Source organism: Rhagoletis zephyria, unplaced genomic scaffold, assembly GCF_001687245.7.
Source record: "Rhagoletis zephyria isolate East Lansing unplaced genomic scaffold, Rhagoletis_zephyria_1.1 Rzeph_scaffold_04017, whole genome shotgun sequence".
Taxonomy (NCBI): domain Eukaryota; kingdom Metazoa; phylum Arthropoda; class Insecta; order Diptera; family Tephritidae; genus Rhagoletis; species Rhagoletis zephyria.
In genome coordinates, this window is record NW_016161100.1 from 45,420 (window position 1) to 54,678 (window position 9,259).

The window sequence follows — 9,259 nt, forward strand, 5'->3', positions numbered from 1 at the left end:
GCACAGTTTCGTTTGAAAACCGAAATAACGCATATGAGAAAAACGAAGTAATGCATACATGCACAGTTTCGACTCAAAACCGAAGTAATGCATATGAAAAAACCGAAATAGTGCATACATGAAAACGAACTTCTTTCTGAGTAGGCGGCCTTCGGCCGCGCTTAGGGATCTATAATCCTTACTAAGTAGAATTCTCCTTTCTGTGTTGCCGGAAAAGGGGACCGGAAGATTTTTGCGCAGAACTTCTTTCTGCGTAGGCGGCCTTCGCCGCGCTTAGGGATTATAACCCTTACTACACTTAGGGATTATAACCCTTACTAAGTAGAATTCTCCTTTCTGTGTTGCCGGAAAAGAAGGGCGGAAGTATTTTTGCGCAGAACTTCTCTCTGCGTAGGCGGCCTTCGGCCGCGCTTAGGGATTATAACCCTTACTAAGTAGAATTCTCCTTTCTGTGTTGCCGGAAAAGAAGGGCGGAAGTATTTTTGCGCAGAAGGATTAAAACCCTTACTAAGTAGAAGTAAATAATTCATATTAGAAAAAACGAAATTATCCATATGCACACTTTCGTTAGAAAACCGAAATAATGCATATAACAAAAACCGAAATAAAGCATATCGCAAAAACCGAAATAAAGCATACATGCACAGTTTCGGATGAAAACCGAAATAATGCATATGTGAAAGACGAAGGTATGCATACATGCACAGTTTCGGTTGAAAACCGAAATAATGCATATAACAAAAACCGAAATAATGTATGCATGCACAGTTTCAGTTGAAAACCGAAATAATGCATATGAAAAACCCGAAGTAATGCATAAATGCACAGGTTCGGTTGAAAACCGAAATAATGCATATGAGAAAATACCGAAATTATGCATATGCATACTTTCGTTTTAAAAGCGAAATAATGCATATGGAAAAAAACGAAGTAATGCATACATGCACAGTTTCGGTTTAAAACCGAAATAATGCATATCGGTTTTCAACCGAAACTGTGCATATATGCATTATTTCGGTTTTTTTCGTATGCATTATTTCGGTTTTTTTCATATGCATTATTTCGTATGCACAGTTTCCATATGCACAATTTCAGGGTGCCTACCTAACCATTGCAGCATATTTCAAGCTGAGGTTTTCGCAATGAGGAAAGCAGCAGATCTAGCCTATACCGAAACGACAATCAACTAAAAAGTAAACATATATGTACATACGTACATAGTCAGGCGGAAATTAGGGCAGTTACCTCATATAAATAGTATTTCATCCAAAAACGTCCTTCGAAGCCGGGAAGCCATTGACTGGCTGACCGCAGACAGAACATTGATTATCTATTGGGTGCCCGACCACAAAGGAGTAGAGGGTAAATAAATAGCAGATGACACTGACAAGACCACTTCTACTACATTCGTAGACCACTCCACACACTGAAATGTCTACTTTGACGCAAAAAAACGAGCTCCAACTGAAAACGTTATTGACCTGCAGATCTATGTACGGCTCAACGCCGGCCAGATTAACCTACCCTAACCTTTCTAGAGGAAAAACTTTTGAAATTAGATACATATGTACTTTCATTTGCTCTCAGTTTTTCTAGCCTGGTTCACTCAAGGACTGCAGTTACGGCCTATTGTTTGCCTGAATTCGATTATCTACGAGCGGACCACGATGCATTCTGTGCTTTGCCCGATTTCGAAATCAGAATCAAGTCTCCTAGCTCAATAGAGGTGACAAGTTAATGATAACGACCTTTGAGAGAAGGTTCAAGACTGAACCAGGCAGAAAAACGCCATGTAATAAGGCAATTATAGATAACGATTTTCGGTTACTAACATAAAGGTAGATCACAGATGGCTAAAAAACTGGCGAAGGCAGAAGGGGAATTAGTCAAGCATCTTGCAAGCGGAGGTTTATACCATCAGTGTTTGTGCGGAAGTAATCCTGCAGAATCATCTAAGTAGACGGCACATTGTCATCTGCGGCGACAGTCAGGCTGCCCTAAAAACCAAATCTTCGTGTTAGATCAAATCACATGTATTTAGTATGGGAATGGGTGGGCATTGTAGGCTGAAATTAAAACTTATAAAATAAATATATAAAGATAAAGAAACCACTCTCGATCCAGAACTACGTCAGGGCTAAAGTTGTTGAAAGAAAGAAGAAATGAGGTAACTAGAGGAGTCTGAGAAGGTAGCGCAAAACTGGGGAAAAAACCAAATACTATAAATATAAAAAAATTCGTATCGAGCCTCGGCACACAAGACTTTTTAGAAGACACGCGAAAATGCACTCGTCGTTTCAGACCGTCTCAAACTGGTTATGTACTTGTTTCCATATACGGTGTATAGTTGTGTTAGTAAGAGATTCTTTTATGCGCGTGTTTCCGACCGAAGTCATACCGCATTTCCGGCGCCTGAAATTGCTGACGAAAATTACTACTCTCCTCCCCTTTAGGCCCATAAAACACCGGTTGCAGACGGTCTAAAAATACTAGTGTAGCGAGGCTCATCGGCTTCGATCTCGAAACATTACTGACCGTTTTTAGCAGAGATCACACGATTTGTACATTCGCACAGTTTTTTTCGTTTTTACCGTTACAGACTGGTGTTGTTTGGAAAGTTACTGTAGAGCTGAACTCATTCTCGATAAAAATTTCTAGACAACACCACTCTGTGACAGCCAAATGTATAAATGTACAAATCGTGTGATCCCTGTTTTAGATCATCAAAACAATATGTACGTTGATTTTTATGTTACAAAGTTTGAACTAAACGCAATAACAAAATCTTTTAGTCTCATCTACGATAGCGACAGATATAGACACCGCTCTCAACTATCATAATCTTGATACCATTAAGATTTTAATGGTGCATTTAAAATCCACAACCTTCTCCACGAAGCCTAACACAAGAAAGACTATAAAGTATTTAGGACGACATCAAATCGAGTTGCAACGCGAAAGTAGTTTAAGATAGAGAACCAAATGGTCTTAGTCACCAGTAGCTCGTTTCTGTAACTTTTCTCTACCGATTATTTCTCTACTAGTAGAGAATATACCAAGGCGAATTTGTATAAGGTTATAGCAGGAGTACAATAACAAAAACTTACATGTATTTTGTTTTTGCTTTGGCGGCATAAACTGTCAAAATCTGTAAGAGTGTGTGTGGAAATTCAAAAAAAAAAATTTCAATTTGACATAAGAAGCCGTGAGGCGAAACACATACACAAAATCAGCTGATCTAGTAACACCAAGGTGCACCTTATATAAATTCGCCTTGGAATATACGTCATTCTCTACTACTCATTAGCAGTAGAGAACAGGGCGGCGAATTCATATCTCAATTCGCCTTGGTAGAGAATTGTTACAGAAACGAGCTACAGATTCCCTTTTTTAATAGTTTATATATTACTTTATGAGCTATAGTAAAAATAAATAAATAAATATTAGGCTCACCTATCTTTTTTTGTAATTTTGGTGAAATTTAATTCTACTTTTATTGATTTTTTGTTACCGACCAAAACGCTAACGCTGTATTTTCAGAAATTTTAAGAACATAAAATACATACATAAATATNGTTAGGCTCACCTATCTTTTTTTGTAATTTTGGTGAAATTTAATTCTACTTTTATTGATTTTTTGTTACCGACCAAAACGCTGTATTTTCAGAAATTTTAAGAACATAAAATACATACATAAATATGTGGTATTCCGCATGAACGACACGACACAAGATCACATAAGAACAAGAGAGTGAAAACAGTCGATTTTTTTAGCGGGTTCTACGCCATCTTGTTTCACTGGAAAACGAGCGAAAAGTAAACAAAGCAAAGAAAACAACGAAAACCAAAATTAGCCAAAATTATTGTCAGCCACTTTAAACGCACAATTTAGGTAAAATGATGCAACAAAATGCTTTAAAATGTGTTGTCATGTTGAATTAACTCTTCTTTACTTGAATAAAAGTGTAAAATAGTGGTGCTTGTGATGTAAACAAACGCTCAGCTGACGAACCCGCTTTCGCAAACTTNCTTTTTAGTGCTTTTTTTCTGAACTAAAATTACTCCGAGATAGTTAAAACCTGATTTGAAATATTTAAAGCCGTGGCAACACTGAATTTACAAGAATTTACAAATTTAAATGCACTAAAATACAACCATGATTGATAAAAAACTGAAGTTGCAAACCCACCTTGTGGAATCCTATTTGCGTTGAAAATGCTTATACGCTTAGTTATGGTAAACAAATTTATTAAATTAATTGATTAATCGAAAGTATTCGAGTAATAAATGCAATTAATCGTAAGAAATTAACCGATTAATTTTGTTACGGTAATTTGATTCACACATTATTGTGTCAGTAAAATAGTCAGTTTTTGATGATGGCTCGATTAATCGAAAGGAAAATTTCGATACAATTAAATCGTTAACCGAATAAAAATAACCGATTGCTTAATTCTTCTTGTGGCATCATTTTCGTTTGTTGCGATTCGATTTTTCTTTCTCGATATGTGCCAGTTTTAATGTGCAGTACTTTGGTATTACGTCGTAAGCCTGACTCATCATAGCATTTGTAGAGGTTATTCAATCGTTATGAGCGAAAAGGTTTTGTGTATTGATTTATGTATGTATTCTTGTAAATATTGGTAATCTTTTGCTCTTTTTAAAACAAACTGTTATTAAAAATGCTTCCTTTGATTCAAAAAAATGTTGTGCTTTAATGTGATAAAATGCTTTTTTCCAAGTTTTTGGTCCTTTTTGAAAATTGGAAGTTGGCAACACTGCATTTAAGTATACTCGACAATATTCGATACAGCGTGGTAGCATTTTCTTTTAAAACGAGCACGTTATATTCTGCAATTAATCATCTGTCCTTGTCTAACAACAGGGATAGACAACATTTTCGACAAAATTCGTTTAGTTCAGTTCGGAAGCAGTAGCAAAAGTGACGGCTCTAATCAGCAGTATTCGTAGAAACAATTATTAGCAATCAATATGTAATTTTTATGCCAAATAAATATTCTAAAATTCAGTAGGTTGCAAAATGTTTGAATATGTGAATAAACGTTAAAACGATCAAAAGAAAAAGTAGTGGTTCCAGCAAATTTTGTAATTCAATTTGTTTTATTTCCCAAAAGGCAGACCAACAAAAAAAAAACCAGTAAAAAAGAACAAAGTATGGCAACAGCAAAGTAAACGTGTATGCAGAAGCAGTGGCGAGTGAGCACTTTTCTATGTACCATAAGTGCGAGCGGGACGATGCATTAATGCCCCAACTCACTCTGATCTATAAAGCAGCAAATGCATTTGAGTTTTACGTGAGTGCGTTGCACCGCCTACATTTCAGTGTTGAGTGAACAGAAATACGGCGACTTTTAGCTTACGCGTTTTTTTTATGCTAACGGAACGTTACGTCGCCGCCACCATAGATAAACAAGCACAGGGGTGGACATACGAGTCTATACAGTAATATAGATATATATGTACAACCCCCAGTAAGTTTTGTATGCTGCAGTAGCAGTGTGGAAAAGGTTGCGTTCCTTGGCCTATGTAGCAGAGATCAGCACCGTTGACGCCGACTGCGGTTGTATATTTATTTTATCGCAGACAGCGCTGCCACCTAATGCGACATGATAATAAACGCGGCGCTTGTGGGCTATTTGATTAGAAGCAAGTTAAAAAAATGCATATATAAGCAACCACATGAGTGTAAGCGAGAAGAAGATAACCTGATGGCTGTATATTTTAGTATGGTTGTTTATCTGCTATAAAAGAAATGATTTGTTTTGTTTTACATGTTAAGGTGGCAACGCTGCGTAGTTAATTGTTTTTATTTATACTGACGTCGTGGTGTTGCATTGCAGGGGTAGGGATGCAAATTTTGGGGTGTAACATCGATACATCGATCTTTCGATGCATCGGAGAAATGAACATCGATGCTAAAATACATCGCCAGAAAAACATCGATATATCGATGGTTTCCGATGTTTCACAATTTGTTAGAATCCAGTCAAATGAAAAGGAAAATTTAAAAGCTTTCGACTCCAACTCTCTGTAATTCAATTAGAAAAAAACTTTCATATGGATGCATTTCCCCATATTTATTTACCATTCTTCTACCCTTCCTATAAATAGAATAAAAAAGCATGCCGTAGTAGGTTCGCTGAGCCTAAAGTTCCAAGGCCCAATTTCGTTGAAATTTCAACGGGAACCCGGTCGTTTTTAATGATTAAGTAAGCATTTTTAATATCGAAAGATACGAGGAAACTCCGAATTTCTGAATGTTCCCCAAAAAGAATAAGTAATAAAATTCATTGCCAGTCAAAAAATTTTAGGAGCATAATGGGTAAGTTGAATTCAAGTCTGAGTCACAATTAAATCGATATTAAAACATCGTTGAAACTGGCATCGGTGTATCGTCAATTTAGCGATTTTAGGAAATTGTAAACATCGATGGCAAACATCGAATTTTGAACCGATATTATCGATGTTTCAAAAATATCGATGCATCGTTTGCATCCCTATGCAGGGGCAGAGTGGTACAGGGCAGAGCAGTTCTGTCTGCCAAACAGATGACATTCATTTGAGTAGAAGTAGTAGAGAACAAAAAAATCGGAATAAATACTTGACCGTAAATAGAAATATTGAAAATAAGTGTGCAAGCAAGAGAAATTATGAGGGAAATGGTAGAAAATTGCATGCAGTACTTTGCCTATTCAATTATAAGTGAAAATAGCGCAGTCCAGCTAATTAAAAAATGAGAAATTCCAGGAAATTTTCGTAGGTATATTATACGACGGATTTTTTTTTTTTGTTTGTTAAAAATGTAGATTTGGCACGAATTTGCATTACCATAAATTGTTAAACTCTGTGAAAGCGTGCTACCAAGTTATGTAAAGTAGAAACAGGCACAAAAGCGCTTTTATAAAGACAAAGCAGAGTTTTAGCAAATGCACTTTAATATTCAAGTGCCTACATTTTAATAAATTTGTGTATATACGCTTAGCTACTTTGGGGAGTGTATACATAATATATTGGAGGCTGGTACTTCCGTCGCTATCGCAACATTAAAACAGTGCCGTCTGGTGAACCTTGAATAAATGTAAAAAAAAAAACAAACAATGCAAATACAAGTTATAAAATAGTGGACAAAATATTAAGAAGGCAGCAGCATATAAACGACCGAAACAGACAGCTTTCGATCTTGGGCATCTGTCTGGATACTCCTGGGAGCACTGAACAAAAAATATTTGGGATGTAAGTATATTTTTCTTTACGTGCTTTTATTACTTATTTTACATGTTTGCGTTGGTCAAAAGGTTATTTTATGCAAAATACGATGGCAGGCACAGGCATCAGTGTTGCCAACTTTTCAGTTTCAAAAAGCACCACATCTTGGAAAAAAGAGCGTTTTACCGCACTAATAGCACGAATTTTTTTTTNCAGGCACAGGCATCAGTGTTGCCAACTTTTCAGTTTCAAAAAGCACCAAATCTTGGAAAAAAGAGCGTTTTACCGCACTAATAGCACGAATTTTTTTTTTAAATCAAAGGATACTCTTTTTCATAACAGTTTGTGGTAAACAAAAGTAAAAAAGTATACAATATTTACATGTATAAATAAATACACATTCATGCTTGCAAAGTAATACCGAACAACTGCATATTAAAACTGGTACATCTGGAGAAAGAACAATCGAATCGCAACAAACGAAATTGAATTTTAAAGGGGAAGAGTAATACTTAATGATACCCTAAGTAGAAATGAGCGAAAAAATTTGCTGTTTTATAATATAACCTCAAATACTGCGAAAAACCGTGTTTGTACACTTAGAGAGTAGGATATCTCAAAATTCTGAGATGGTATAGAAATTCTGCAGCTAGATTGGTATTCAGCACCGAAGAATCTACAAAAACGCGCATACAGTTTAACAAGAACGCAAGAACGTGGGTTTGCAACTTCAACTTTTTATCAATCATGGTTTGCATTTTAGTACATTTAAATTTTTAGATTCTTGTAAATTCAGAAATTTTAGTTCAGAAACCAATAAACCATTTTTTTGGCGTTTATTTTTCAAAAAGCACTAAATCTAGTGCTTAAAGCACTAAGTTGGCAACTATGACAGGCATATGTATGTATGTACATATAAACCACTGTGAGCCAGGCACACGCAACCGTATTGATTTCTGCGACGCGTAAAAATTGCACACAGTGTACCTACCAGCACTCTGTTTTTACATATTGCTACCGTTCGCTGCAAGCCCCCACAAGTCACTCTGATCCTCATACCGGTCCTCAGTAAACCCGGCAAGCAGTCACTATAATGTTTGGACAAACTCATTTAATAAATAATTTTATATCGCTTCTAATTCAAACAAATAAAAAAACTACACACATAGATATGTATGAATGTAAAAATTTCCATTTTCGCCCTATTCGACAATGCGTATAATAGCAGAAGCAACAATCATTACTTTGACGGGGTGGCAATGGAGCTTGCTTTTAATTACAATGCAGTACAGCTACGCCAGCGTTCCAGCTGGTCACAATTGCAAACACCTACTCCTACTTCTCTACTATTGTATGCATGTATGTATGTATGTATATGTACATATACATACGTAAGTGCAATATGTATGCATGATTTTTAGTCGTTGCGTTGTTTTTGCCCCTCTTTCCGGCTATCACGCTCCTTTCACAAGATGGGTGTATTCATTTTCGGTACACGGCACATTTGGGTATGGTCTGCGTCTTCATCGGCAAATGTGCACTTTCACATATTTCATTATTAGAAACAAGTGAAACACTTTAATATGGATCTATGGGGTGTCTAACAAAAGTTCGGTAAATTAAGCAGTTTTTGAAGAACCGAAAAATTGTACATGGATCTTACGGTATGTCATTAAATATAATTAAGTGCCATCATGTCACCTTCCCAAAATCTCGCTCTCCAATACCAACTTCTTAGAACATTGGTGACGTGTGTCAAGTTAGCACTACACTTTTCGAATTTGGAAAAGTTAACTACGGCATTAATTGTAGTGTTTTTGTTGTAAATTTGTTGTGGAAAGAAAAAATCTGTAGCTCTCGTTTTTTAAGAAAAAATGGTATGTAGTGCTAACTTGACACCATACACCTAGTCGATAGAATTGAGATATCCAATATGTTACTATGCCATTAATTGTAGCTTTTAACTTTAAAATTTGTTGTGAAAAGAAAAAATTTGTAGCTTTCGTTTTTCTGGAAAAAATTGAGTTGAACC

At 36.0% G+C, this 9,259-nt stretch overlaps 1 long non-coding RNA gene across 2 annotated transcripts; it reads left to right on the forward strand.

Moving 5' to 3' along the window:
• The first annotated feature begins 4,928 nt into the window (after positions 1–4,928).
• On the forward strand, positions 4,929–7,121 carry LOC108370111 (uncharacterized). 2 transcript variants are annotated; one of them, XR_001848594.1, is made up of 2 exons: positions 4,929–5,315; positions 7,004–7,121. It is a non-coding gene; the product is annotated as an uncharacterized LOC108370111 (long non-coding RNA). The 2 variants fall into 2 exon arrangements; XR_001848595.1 differs by having other exon boundaries at positions 4,929–5,173.
• Positions 7,122–9,259: the final 2,138 nt, after the last annotated feature.